The sequence below is a fragment of the Haliotis rufescens genome, unplaced genomic scaffold (genome assembly GCF_023055435.1).
Source record: "Haliotis rufescens isolate VD_foot unplaced genomic scaffold, xgHalRufe1.0.p SCAF_86, whole genome shotgun sequence".
Lineage (NCBI taxonomy): Eukaryota > Metazoa > Mollusca > Gastropoda > Lepetellida > Haliotidae > Haliotis > Haliotis rufescens.
In genome coordinates, this window is record NW_025964379.1 from 726744 (window position 1) to 742365 (window position 15622).

Sequence of the window (15622 nt, forward strand, 5' to 3'; positions counted from 1 at the left end):
ACCAACTAGTTTTAAAGATAAAAAAATACTTTCTTAATTACTACAGAATTGCAGAGTGAACAAGAATTCAGTCACTCAGTGGTGTGTGTGATTACACTTCGTGATAGAACACTTGAAAGGACAGGTACAGAGATATATGCAATGGTGGGTGTCAAATACATTGATTAGCTCTGTTATCAATCGGTTTGTAATTTATATTTTCACTATTGGCGCAGATGGACAGTATATTTGACAACCTTTATTTAAAAATTCAAGACTTCTATCAGGGTAAGAGATAGAGTGGAGATATTAGATGCGACAGACTAACAGTTGGTTGGTTTGTTGTTAAACGCCGAACTCAATATTCCAGCTTCGTGAGCCTCTTACTACAAGCATAGTCGCCTTTTACAGCATGCATGGGTTGCTGAAGACCTGTTCTACCCCGGAACTTCAAGGGTCTGGGAAATATAGAACGGTTGTAAAGAATATTTGACACAATCACACTAAAGACAATCATATTCCTCATGGGCTGGAATGGTACGTAATGCATATGAAATTTAATGGCAATGTACGACAATTATTTAGTTAGAACAACCACCATTTTCAAACGGCTTTTTGGCTGCTTCATAGAAAAGGAACGAAACTGACAAACAATTGGCAGGACAGTTTAGAAACATACAAACACAACACAAAGGTGGCAATTATCAAGTAAAACGTCTGTATAACCAGCGACAATGGAACATGCACAAAACAGAGCTATAATGTTAGGATCATGTTCAGATTATTGTGTGCAATGGAGATATAATACACATGATAACACGTCCAATCGAAATAGACGAAGACATTGCGGTTGTGCTACGAATACCTATGCATGATTAACCTCTAAGCGTTTGCGTCAATAAGGGAGGCTTTTAGACCCGCTAAGCCCATGATAAACGTTTATCTCGAATTACTTTAAATATCAGTCAGGATACCGACATCGGATTACCAAGATGCCATGGCTTTTCAGACTGATGACAATCACACATAACTTTTCGACGTCGACCCTAGCCTACACAGCATAACCTACCACAGTTTGAAAACAAGGGATGTTTGTTTGTTGTTTAACGCCGCACTCAGCAATATACCAGCTATATGACGCCGGTCTGTAAATAATCGAGTCTGGACCAGACAATCCAGTGATTGACATCATGAGCAACGATCCATCGATTGGGATACGATGACATGCATCAACCAAGTCAACGAGCCCGACCTCCCGATCCCGTTAGGCGCCTATTACGACAAATATAGTCGCCCTCTACGGCAAGCATGGGTTGCTGAAGACGAAAACAAGTAATGTGTGACATGGATTGAATGGTGTAAGTGTGTATACTGATTGTTTGTTTTGTATATTTGAACAGCTATTTGTGCCTTGTGATTTATTTATATCTGGTTTGATTCAATATCAGCTTCAGCCCTCAAACTATAACTTACGTTCTTGGATCATGCATAAATAATATGTGTAGAATGGTATCAATCGAACTGAGTTTAGGAACCGACGAAATTGACGAACAAAGTGACAGCAGGACTTTTACTTAAGCGATAATGTTTTTCCTGTCACATTCTTCACTATTTGTAAACTATTTGAAATGAATGGCATTTTGTTCCATGACACCAAAGAATGCATTAATCTCATTTGTCAAAATCAGTTATCTAATTTCACTCTAACCTTCAAAATTTACATATTTCTTCCCAAAAAAACATCTATCCATCTATTGTCTTTGCATCCAGGAACATAACAATGGCTGTCGATAACCCATTACCATTGTATTCGTTCAATATCAGTATATTATTAGCTGTTTTTGTCTCTGGTACACGCACTTGGTCACAACATCTTATCAAACATGATGACACCTTTTTCTGAGTACATGTAATCAAGTAAAACGTACACTAACCACTGTGTCACAGACATCAGTCTCATGTCAGAGTCTGAGTTTCAGTGTAAGATTTAACTTTGACTTCTCTGTCACTATTCAAACATATATGCACAATATATAAACTGTTGACAACTACAGAGAATCACTTTGAACAACGACGCTTTAACGCTTTAAACTCGGGGTACTGCCTCCGTGGTCTAGTGGTAGACCGTCCGCCCGGACAGCAGAAGGTCCGGGTTTCGATCCCAGCCGGTCATACCAAAAGACGTTAAAAGATGGTACTTGTTGTTACCCTTGTTGTAACTCTGTCTGGCGCTGGCATTTAGGGGCTAAAACAAGGACTGGTCGGCTCGGAGTGGGCTAGCACTATAAATCGGCATCAGTCCGGACTAGTACAAGCAGCCACACACACACACGTGCATGGACGTCGCTATATAAGTGCAATAATCTTGGACGCGACGTTAAACCCCATTTAACCTTCACCTTAAACTCGGGGTTTCATTTTGTTTAAGGTTAATGCATGAAGATACAGAAGTGTGGTGCATGCTATTTGATGAGATTCATTTCCTCCGAGACCCCACACCTGTGATGAATGGATGTCCTTCCATTGTATGGTGCAAACACCTCTGACAAGGAACGTCCTATCCTGAAAGAGGGGATTTCTACGCAAACAGAAATTTATAAGACACAAGAAATATATTTGTATCAAGCATTTTTTGTTGTCTTGAGACTTCTTTCAAAAGGATTTGTTTAGTTCAGACGGAAGTCATGAGCTGACCTCTCAGAAAATGCAGCAGGAACTTTCTTACACCTGGGTCAGTCCTCTATTACCAGAAGGATGTCACTATGCTTCCCAACTAGCGGTGAGACGTGCTATCTGGTCATACCTAAACACGTATTCAACCTCGCAGGTTAAAAAATATTTTTGTTAGCAACTTCATACTGGAAGCCAGTGTCATTTTTTCTATACTTTTCTTGGTCTAAATTCTTGTCCATATCAATATGTTTGCAAACATCTGTTTCTCTTCCTGGACAGGTTTTTATTTTTTTATTTTTTTACACGTGTAACGCGATCTGGTCATGCATACACTGACGTTTACTGCATCACGTTTTATCTTCTTAATTAAAATATATAAAAGTCAGAAGGAATGGGTGCATAGACAGAAAGAAATGGGAACATTAGTGACTTGTAGTGTCACCATAGAGTTTAAGATATTTTTTATCATCAAACAATGTATTACGTGACTAACCACGGATCCGGGTAGTCCTGTGGGTACCCGGGGAAGAGTGACGTGCCCTTGATCAACATGGACGTGAGTTTTCGAACATCTCAATAATACCTCGTATTTGTGTAATTTATATGCGAATTTGAGTCTGAAACTACTCATTTTGAAACCTGGTGACGTACACATTCTGAAGTAACGAAGCATGGTATCGACCGAGGTGTACAGGGCCAGGATCGGGTCGTTCTCCCACCCGAGGGGCACCCGGCAAATCAAGCTCAACAATGTCACTTACTCACCGTACATATCAGGATCGGGTATACCACTCAGATGTTTGATGTGCTCTTTTCTACTGACGATCAAGGTACTATGCTCATTTGGCATTATCAATATTCTAGAAAATGAACTAGATTTCACCAATTTGATAGCGGCAGAAAAATACGTCATCAGTATTGACAAGTCCTTTGTGTCAACGACGGGCCACTTTTCCCGTGCACCAGTTTTATGTTGGCTCGTGGGACACCCTGCGCCAGCGAGTGTTGTATCAGATTTGCTACTTTGCTCTGGCGATATAGAGGCTAACCCCGGCCCAACTACTCTCGAAGACGTTTAAAACACTATCCTCGAAGAGATTCGCGCCGTCACATCTGAGCTTCGTACTGTCAAAACGGACCTGAGTAATCAAATTAGTTTAGTCAAGTCGGACGCTTGACACTATCAGCCAAGTGTGGACGGATTGAAAATCAACTAGCCACTACTCAGTTGGACTTGAACGCTCCCCAACAGACAAACAGTATCAAGTATGACGACATAGATGCGCTGACGGAAAAGGTCGACAGGATACAGAACAAGATGTCAGGTGTCGCCGTTGAGCTGGATAGGCTGGAGGCGTTCAGCCGTAGAGACAACGTTATCTTCTACGGTGTGCCAGAATCGCCAGAGGAGACACCCTTATTATGTAAAGAAAAGATAATAGCACTTCTCAATGACAGCGTAAAGGCTAAAACGTGGGAGAAATCTGACGTTATCCGTGCTCACCGCCTTGGCATCCAGCGTGACAATCCGAGCAAACCACGACCCTTAATAGTGAAATATCGGGAGTCTGATGATAAAGTCGAGACTTTAAAAGCAAGGCCTGTATTGAAGGAGGGCGGTTATGGCGTCTCCAACGATCTCACCTTTCGCCAACGTGACTGTCTGAAGGAACTCGAGAGGAGAGGATTGAAAGGGTATTTCAAGCAAGGAAAACCGAAAACAGTACGAAACCAACATGAGACGGAGCAGGCACCCAGCACATCGGAGACGCGATCATTGACCTCCAGGCGTCCGTTCGTACGTGTGAGTCGTCGAATTGATGGACGGCGAACCGACCGCACCTCAACCAGCAGGGACAGTGTCCAAGGCCTTTTTTCCACAGGAGCTATGTCTAGGCGACACCGGTGAAATTGACAATACAAGCTCATGTCGTGAAAATCACAACACCGTAAAAGAATCCACATTTCATCGTCTATTAACTTATAACAAAAATGGACTTTCAAACTTTCAGATCTTGACTTTTTAAATCATTTACAAGCATTTGGCATTGTATTTCTATTTGAAACGTTTTTGTCTAACAAAGTACCAAATAGTTGGTTACCTGGATATGTAAGTTTTTATTCACCTGCCATGAAAAATAACTAAATACTGTCGGTGGTGTTTGAGTCTGTATTGAGCAAGCTCTTGATGGTTTTTGCACCGCTATGCAAACCAACTTAGATAATGTTGTTTGTCTCAGGCTATTAAAAATATTCTTAAAATTGATTTTGACATTGTTCTAGTTGGTGTATATGTTCCTCCACAAGGATCTACTTATTATGATAATAAGTCATCAACGTGTGCTATAGACCAGCTGGAGTTGTTTTTATCTGATTTATTACCCGATGTATCAGATTGTCATATTGTGTCGTGGGGGCACGGGTGGCTCAGTCGTCTCAGGCGCCGCGATTCGCTGTGCAGAGTTAACGATTACTTCATCTGCTCTATGATTTTTTTGACACATATCTATGTTGAATGTTGGTGAAAGATTAGACTCTGATCATTTTCCTCTGAAACTCTGTTGTAAATATGGCGATGACGTAGAAGACCAGCATCGGGGAATCAGTAATGTATATTATGATAAGTACATTTTGAATGATAACTTCAGTGTTCAGTTTTTAGATAAGTTACGATCCACTAAGTTATTAGATCGTCTGTTGTTAGATGTTAATGAAAATGAAGGTAAAGCTTTAAACGACTTTGTAAAAATAATGTTAGAATCAGCACATTGTATGAACAGATGTGTGTCAAATATCCACAATTCACCCAATAGAATAATATTAAATAATGAATGTATATAATGCTAAATGTGCAGACGACATGGAAATGAACATTCCAGAAAATAATATTATGCTGTTTGGAATGAATATAAGCAAACATGTCGGAGGTATAAATTTTAAGTTCGACAACATAAAGTAGATACATTATGCAAATCTCTCGGTAACCCAACAAAATTTTAGAAAGAGATTAGAAATATTAACTCAAAGACATATACCATTTGCAGAATTAATCCCACTGAATGGTTAACTCATATCACAAAGATGTCTTCCAAACTGCTGATATATTGAAGAACTTAACCAGTTCTGATACAGACACAGATATGTTATCATGAGCATTATACTGATATTGCAATGTATTCTCTGAAGAATGGAAAGTCCCCTGGACTAGATAATCTTCTTGTTGAAATGCTTAAATGTTCTAAGGAAATAATACTGCCGAAATATTTTAATAAGATATACACGTTGGCAACGACGTGACTGGCAGAGGGCTGTCTTCACTGACGAAAGTCGATTCTGTATGTTTAGGGCTGATGCTTGACCGGTGATTTGGTTCCTTGTCAACAAGACCGAATTGAGTTTATTTCAAGGTCATCCTGATCGTCGTTTACTACTATTAAGTGTATGGTTGGAGGCAAGATCAAAGGCGCCGCACAGCATTTATTAGACAACAGACGGGGTCGTCAGTTTCGCTTTGAACAACCACCCCACCCTGTCGGTAGGAGTTATATAATCGGTGCGCAAATAACTGTGTCAAGTCCACTGTGATAGTTATGAAAAGACATTCGTTATATATCGTATATCTTTTGTTACTAACTATCCTCCTATTTGCTAAAAGAAAACGGATTTTACCACCAATAAGTCAGCTGACTGGAAGATCCACTGACTGCTACATTCCTTATATAGGCTAAACGGTCCTCTTTGTGTGTACAAGACGTACCATTCGAAGACTAATAAAGTCAAGGTTAAGCCAGCACAGGCTATGGAACTGAAAGACAATATGTTAAGAGCGAATCTGTTGTATGTAAGAGGATGGCTATGCCCTGAAATGTTAGAACGTTAGATCGAGAGGACGAAACATTAAAGTAGATACACGAGAACTGGGACACTGGCTGTGTAACACCAAGACATGCGGGGTAAAATTAGATAAATTAGAACACATGTATATCAACAGTAAGTAAATGTAACAAGTCCGTGAAAAATCTTTGGTGTACGGTTTTTTTTCCACTTTGACATAAGATATGTCATAACAGAGTACGAAAAGGTTTGGGATTGATTCATCTTGACAAGAACTAAAATAAACTGTTGTACTGAACACATATTTTTTATAATAAAATACATTGACTATTTATTTCTTCTCTCAATTTCCAATGTAGTTCACTTCAAATTTCGGCTGTTCTTCGGGACTGTTAAGAAAGACGTTAATAAAGTAATGAGCCTGTTGAATGTTACCCTGTGAGAACTGTCACATCCGTCACGGATTTGATTCTTTTTACAGGTTCAGCTATTTCCGATTTCCTTAACCAGTTATGAGAAACTGTTATGAAAATATTCCCCCTAATCCCATCTTTCACGCACGCGAAATGTAACACATATACTTAGTGAGATCTATATGTAATTCATACAATAGATTGATCTCCATTCATTAAGATATTGATTGGTGTAGGGAGTAGTCCCTTTGAATATTTATGATTTAAAACCCAATTTTATGTACAATTTGACAGAGATTAGAATAATATGAATATTAAAATTCATGGCCACTTGCCAAATTCACTAAAATGTCACGAGTTGGAAGTTGTCACAGATAAATACGGATTCTAACCAAGTCTTATCTTCGTTTACATAGAATACATGAACTGGTTAAGTGACTTGTATTATTCAGAATTACCCACAGAGATGGAAAGAGCTAATAAGCCAGGAGGTCCTATATACATGGTATTAATAATTCACAACTAATTTCCTCCAATAATATAATATTACCTTTGGGATCACCTAGCACCAATACTCAGCAGGATAATTTGGGCAATTGTGAAAATCACAACCCCCTAATGAGAACCTCTCCACATGGTCACACCCAGTGATTGTTTACATAGCAAATCCTATCTCCAGTCAGACAACATGGCAGTCTACGTTCATTTCCAATCCTCCTGTTAATCGACATAAATTATGGCTTTGTTTGGAAAATACAGGCATGAATGGTAAAATCCTACATATGTTAAAAAGTATGTACACAAATGTGAGAGCATGTGTACGGTTTGATGGTCAGTTAAGGGTCTTTTTCGATTGTCCTCTTGGTTTGAAACAAGGTTGCTTATTAAGTCCTATGCTGTTCTCATTTTTCATTAACAAGTGAACAAAACCATATTGTCAGACATACGATATTGTCAAACACGGTGTTCAGCTGTACCCAGATATTTGAGAGTTATTCATGCTATTGTTTGCTGATAATGTTATAATTGTATCAGATACTGTGGTAGGGCTTGAAAACCAGCTGAATATCTTAGAAACGTTAACAGACGAATGGAAACTTACAGTAAACCTAGATAAAACAAATGTACTTGTGTTTAGGAGTGATGGTCAAGTCCGAAAACTTGTTTTACAAAAACACCCCAGTTAGTCTTGAATATAATGATATATAATATAGATGAATATAAATACCTGGGTATTTTATTTACTAAGGAAGGATACTGTGAAGCTGAGGTATTAAAGATCAACCAATCTTCAAAGCCAATATACTGTCAAGGAGTTGATCCTGTCCCTACCAAATTCGTTTTGGATTACATGCATATCTTGCTTCCCATAATAACTAGGATTGTGAACCTCAGTCTGGAGTCTGGAGTCTGGAGAGGTACCCGAACGACATAGAAGGGCCCTAGTTCGCCCACTCTTGAAGAAGAAGACTTTGGACCCTAACCTTCTCTTGAACTATAGACCTGTGAGTAATTTGTCGTTCATGTCCAAAATCCTGGAAAAAGCTGTGAAAGTCAGGCTTACAGATTATATGGAACTGTATGGCTTATATGATAAGTTCCAATCGGCTTACAGGCCAGCACACTCAACAGAAACTTGTCTTCTGAGAGTCATGGCAGCTGCTGATAAGGGCAAGGTAGGACTTCTTGTCCTTGACTTATCAGCGGCATTTGACACCATAGACCATAGCAGGCTACTACGTCGTCTTGAGTCTAATCTTGGTATAACAGATGTTGCACTTGCTTGGTTTACATCATACTTGTGTAAAAGAAAGCAGGCTGTTTCGATTGATGGCTTGTCATCTGAAGATTCAATGCAGGGTTCTGTATTGGGACCTCTGTTGTTTGTGATTCATATTTCTCAGTTAGGCAAAGTTACAGACACTTTTGACACTAGTCGTCATGGTTATGCTGATGGTAATCAGCTCATGAAAGTCTTTACACATGGTGACTCAGCACAGGTGATAGCAGAATTGCGAATGTGCACATCTGCGATCCAGACATGGATGACACAGAATCGTCTGAAGCTCAACCCTGATAAGACCGAGGTCATACTCACTGGGAGTAGCCGATCTGTTGCATCAATATCCGAATCATTCTTGACTGTTAATGGAGTTGATATCCCCTTTTCTTTGACTGTTAAAGACCTCGGAGTCATCATTGACCAATACCATCAAGTAAACAATATCTGCAAAAGTTGCTACTTCCACATTCGAAATATCAGTCAGATAAGACCCATGTTGACATACGATGCGGCACATCAGCTCGTGAGATCACTTATCCTATCCAGGTTGGACTATGCTAACAGTCTGCTTATTAATATCAAACAGGATCTGTGTAGCAAATTGCAACGTGTGCAGAATGCTGCTGCCAGATTGATATGTAGACGAAATAAGCGTGCACATGTCACTCCTTTATTAAAATCATTACACTGGCTTCCTATAAGATCTAGGATTGAACACATAGTCGTGTGCATTGCATACCAGTGCTACTATAGTACAGCACCTTCCTATCTGAGTGAACGTCTTACCCTACACCAGCCAGCACGAGATCTCAGATCAGCACATAAACTCCAGTTTAGTGTCCCTATGGTCTCACGCAAAGCATTCGGCAACAGAACTTTTGCTCACACTGCATCTGTGCTCTGGAATTCCCTTCCAGTGGAAATTAGGCAATCTCCAACTCTGGACACTTTCAAGACAAAACTAAAGACTTATCTCTTTAGATGTGTCTATGACCCTGTGTGAGGCGCTATGAGCGACTACGTAGACGGACATGGCGCTGAAGAAATGGACTTTATTATTATTATTAAGACTTTGAATTTAGGAAAAACTGTCCACAATTCAGCTGTAAGGGCCAAGAAAGCAATGGTCATGGTTACCACTGTATCTAAATTAGAACCTGTTCCACTTAGACTTTATTTTAAGCTATTTGATGCCGAAATACAGTCTATCCTTTTATACGGCTCAGAACTCAGGGTTTTAAAAATTATGGACCATAGCGAAAATACATTTATATGCATGTAAAAAGTTTTTGAAGACAGGAATAAACACTCCAAACTGTATGGTTTATGGCGAATGTGGAAGATATCCGATGTACATTAATGCATATATTCGTTGTTTAAAATACTGGTTTAAAATTTTAGAAATGCACGAAGACCGCCTGCCTAGAAAAGCATACAAAATGCTACTTAATCTGGACAATCATGGGTACACAACATGGGCATCAAATATTCATTATATGCTATTATATCACGGTTTCGGTTATGTGTGGTTGTATCAAGGTGTCGGTAAGATTATTTCATAGAAAGTGACTAGATATGTTTCAGCATGATTGGAGATCGACACGTGAAAACAGTTCAAGATATGTCATATATAGATCTTTTGAATCGTTGATTGAACTTGAATTGTATTTAAATGTTATTACATGCAAATCTCTGCGCATAACATATTCAAGATTTCGTCTCGGATTGTCTGAAATAATGGTTAACATTGGACGACATCGTTCTATCATGCAGCTGGAATGTTGCTGAATCCAGACAATCCAGTGACTGACATCATGAACATCGATCGACGCAATTGGAAAACGATGACATGCATCAACCAAGTCAGCGAGTCTGACTACCCGATCCCGTTAGTCGCCTCTTAGGACCATGTTCGAGACAAGTGACACTTGGTTTTGAATAGAAGTGAACCTGTATATACCTGTGAACCTGAACTGTACATGTGTTAAGGTATTCGCCACAAGGGAGCTTGTTCAGTTCCTTAGTGCATTTACATGTCTGCATTGCGCTTGAATATTGCCAAACTATGTGTATGTTTATGATCAAATAGTTAATAGATTATCAGTTGGAAGTGGGAGTAGGTTTGAAGCAGTGTGAGAGATATGACGAGTGTTTGAGCTTTGTGTGGGCAGAGTAGGAGTTGCATCACTCCGGTTGGTTGGTTTGTTGTTTTACGCCGCACTCATCAATATTCAAACTATATTTTGGCGGTCTGTAAACAATCTCAGTGAAAGCCTACCAAAATGCACAATAATAATACATTTGCATTATTATGTCTATTCTCATTTAATATTCAAACTGGGGCGGTCGGGTAGCCTACTGGTTAATGCGTTAGCTCGTCAAGCCGAAGGCCAGGGTTCGATTCCCTATATGGGTACAATGTGTGAAGTCCATTATTTAGTCTCCCTCACCGTGATATTACTCGAATATTGCTTAAGGCTGCGTAAAACCACACTCACTCACCAATATTCAACCTAACTTTTCAAATTACACAATTTATGCACATGCTTTCTACATTGCATAAAACTATTGTTTCCGTCATAAAAAAGATCTTAAAGAAATAACTTACTCATTGTAACTAATTTTTTTAGTTTTTTTAAAACTACTTACTTTACTGTATATAATGCATATTTATTTTTAAGTTCCAAACACATGACTGGCTTATTATGCAGTATAATTCCTAAAAAATGTATATATACAATTGACTTAAACACATTTCTCGTTTACAAATTCATAGCATGGATTTTCCTAATTTCATCCTCCAAATCCTCCCTAATTCAATGTCGATCCTGAAGATGCCGGGGTTGAATAGGTCTACAGCAACCCAGACTTGCAGTAAAAGGCGACTATGCTTGTCGTAAGAAGTGGATCGATGTTCATGATATCACTCACTGGATTGTCTGGTCCAGACTTGATTATTCACTGGCCGCCGTCACATAGCTGTAATATTGCTGAGTGCGGTGTAAAACAACAAACCAACCAACCAACCAATGCCTAGTCAAACTGTCAAAAGGCAAGCTCATGTTCATGCTGTCAGATACCAGAACACTATGGTCGTTTGGCCTACATGTTAGTTGTTGAGGGGGCACGGGTGGCCCAGTCGTCTCAGTCGTCGCGATTCGCTGTGCAGAGTTGCGTCCCTTGGGCACGCCAGAAACCTATGATTGTGAGTTCGAATCCCGGTTCGCCCCGATTTTGTTTCCAGGTTTGTCAGCACCATACCTGTGCTCGTGGGTTTCACCGAAGTGGTAAACGTCTGAGACCTACATCACTTCGGGCTTTCCTACCACATTAAGCTGGCTGATATAACTGGAATACTGTTAAAAGCGGCGTTAAACCCAACTCACTCACTCACTATTGGTTGTTGCATCTTCATGAATAGTCCTATATCTCAGAAACAAGTAGCACATCCTACGTTATGATAAAATAACTGTCCACTGCGAACATAAGTACACTTCTGAACGATAGTTACCCAACTGCTAATGAAAGTTATTTTAACGGTGAAGAAAAGAACACATTCCTTTACGAACGGTTCCATGATTGTCATTTGTCAGTCAGGAACTTTGCAGGAATGACAAATAACCGATCATTATTATTCAGGATTAAGCCATCTTTCACGACTGTCAATAGAGGAGACAATCAAGCATGGTAGAATACTTGGTCCTGTCTAGCAAAGTTAGCTTTGGCAGTCGCGCATTTCGAAAAGCAGAACTAGTTCAAGAGTACAGGCACGTCACCTGAAATGCTGGTAACGGATGTAGCGCTTCGCGAGATTGACGGGACCTATATCTGGAGTCGAACTTTGGTTCGAGACAAGTGACACTTGGTTTTGAATAGAAGTGAACCTGTGTATACATACACGAACTGTACATGTGTTAAGGTATTCGCCACAAGGGAGCTTGTTCAGTTCCTTAGTGCATTAACATGTCTGCATTGTGCTTGAATATAGCCAAACTATGTGTATGCTTATGATCAAATAGTTAATAGATTATCAGTTGGAAGTGGGAGTAGGTTTGAAGCAGTGTGAGAGATATGACGAGTGTTTGAGCGAGTTGTGTGGGCAGAGTAGGAGTTGCGAAAACATGAGAGTGGAATATTCAGGAAATTGTTTGAAATTTATTTTATTGTTATGTCTATAAATCTTTAAAAGCCCCCTTTGGCTTCTGTTGACATTTGATGTGTAACAATGTCTGCTATTGTAAGGCCGATATGTGAGAGATGTCTCACTTCAGGAAAGCAGCCTTCAGTGCGAAACCCTTTGACAAAAGCTTGAAAAGAAGCGAAGATAGACGTACCATGTACATCACTCCGGTTTGTTGGTTTGTTGTTTTACGCCGCACTCAGCAATATTCAAACTATATGACGGCGGTTTGTAAATAATCGAGTCTGGACAAGACAATCCAGCGATTAATATCATGAGCATCGATCCGCGCAATTAGGATCGATGACATGCATCAACCAAGTCAGCGAGCCTGACCACCCGATCCCGTTAGACGCCTCTTACGACAAGCATAACATTACTCCGGAATTCGGTGATATGGCCTATGAAAGCTAAATCCTTCAATGTATCACATAATTTATTATTACCGTTTTTGACCTAATAAGCGCCCTTTGGCGCTCTCAAAATCAGATATATAAAACATTAGTTTGGTGAAAAAAAACAGTTGAAAGATTGTAAATTTCGTGGTTTACGCTGACAGCTTGAAATGTTTATATACGACAGATACACCTTTTGCCAGAATTTAAATGCCCATAATAAAGGGTGCATATAACACACGAGTGCGTATTATACGCGCATGAATAAATCTTGTGTGCATTTATCAATCGGAAGGGCTGCCTATAAGGATTGTTTACTGGCCAATATATTAGCAAATATCGCTGTGGGCGCTTATTAGAGCGGGGCGCTAATTACGGCGAATACGGTAAATACATAACTTGCAGACTATCTTTGGGTCATTTTTACAGACGTAGTTTCTTTCAATGTGGGTTTGGTTTGGACCAGCACAGTCAGACTTGTTTTCTTGCGGAGTTCAGGGCTTTTAGGTACAGCATTATGTTGTATATGATAGGTTAGGATATTCAGGATCCCTCATGGACGACCCTAAAAACAGCCGTCCAATAAGAAAACCCTTAGCGTGTCCATTATGGAGTCGGAGAAGTCAATTCCGAAATTTATTTATGTTGTACTTTCCGCAAAATGACCTATGCTTGTCGTAAAAGGCGACTAACGGGATCGGGTGGTCATGCCTGCTGACTGGGCTGAAGCATGTCATCGATCCCAATTGCGTTATTCGATGCTCATAATGTCAATCACTGGACTGTCTGGTCCAGACTTGATTATATACAGACCGCCGTCATATAGCTGTAATATTGCTGAGTGCGGCGTTAAACAACAAACCAACCAACCAACCAACCAACGCAACATGAAATACTGACGCGGAAGTTTGTTGTGCATATGGTTTTGAAGTTTCTTTCCAGCTTTTCGCCCCGATTATGTTTCTAGGTTTGTCAGCACCATACCTGTGTTCGTGGGTTTCACCGAAGTGGTAAACGTCTGAGACCTGCATCACTTCGGGCTTTCCTCCCACATTAAGCTGACACGCCGCTATATAACTGGAATACTGTTAAAAGTGGCGTTAAACCCAACTCACTCACTCACTCACTCTTTCCAGCTTACTTGTATACATTACTTTTTTCAAAGGAGATACATTTTTTGCATGATTTTACCTCATGATTTATCCATTATAATTGTGATTAAACATATTTAATGACGCAGGACACACAAATAGAATTGATATTTCACAGTGATTATATTTACAAAAATGAGATCTTTCTGCTCAAAACTACTGTTAATTCATTTAAGGAATATACAATTTCAAGTACTTTACTTTAATGCTCTATTTTAGCGATGTTTTTGCTTTATCGTTGTATTGACTGAACACTAATGATCTACTTGCTCTTTCAGTGATGTGATAGAGTCTGGAACAGAACTGATAATACTCACGACGACTACTTTCATTGTCAGAAGATAACACCATAATATAGTTAATATGCACATTGATGTGTTTTTATATGAATTAAATGTGAGCTTCACTTCAATATAAGAAAATCTTTCTCATGCAATAAAGATGCTTGGCTGCTCAAAAAACTTGAATACTGACTGTCTGCGTTCCGTTGGCAAAGGCAAAACCCCTTTCCATTGATCGGGGACAGTCGAGAAGAGTGTTTTTTCTTAACGTTGTTTAGCAGTATGGTTCGTAAAAGCCCGTAATAACATTCCTGAATTGTACATCCAATACACAGACGTGTATTTTCGAGAAGGTTAAGGAAGCAAAACATTTTACATTGTACTAGTAGCAGTGTTGGTATAAAAAAATCCAAGCTGTTAAGAATGATATGCCACGTGTTTTGTACTTGTCTTACCTTGCCGTGGGTCGTCATGTACAGGGCAGATGCGCTCAAGGATATGACTGTATTCAGGAAATGTGCACAGGAAGAGCTATGTGACGCCCCCCTTGCTGAACTGGCGCCATACGGTAGTTCACTGTGCTTCGCTAAATGTTTGCAGCTTGCTAGTTGTAGTCATGTAGGATTCAATTCCAAGACGCTGGTTTGCAGGATCTGCATGGCATCAAGTAATGTGCCAGCTGGTAAACCAAAGACGTCAGAGAGTGATGAAGACTGGATGTGTCGGAAGAAAGTAACATTAGTAAGTCCAAACATTTGTCACTTTTAAACTTAGACAAACTGGATGTTTTAGATATTATTATCTGAACCCCAAACTGGAGGGCATCTGGCCAACCTGGTAGTAGCCGTGCCTCAAAACCTATGACCGCTGATTAGAACCCCCTGATTATGTTTCCGGGGTTTGTCAGCATCACAGCCATGCTCGTGGGTCTAT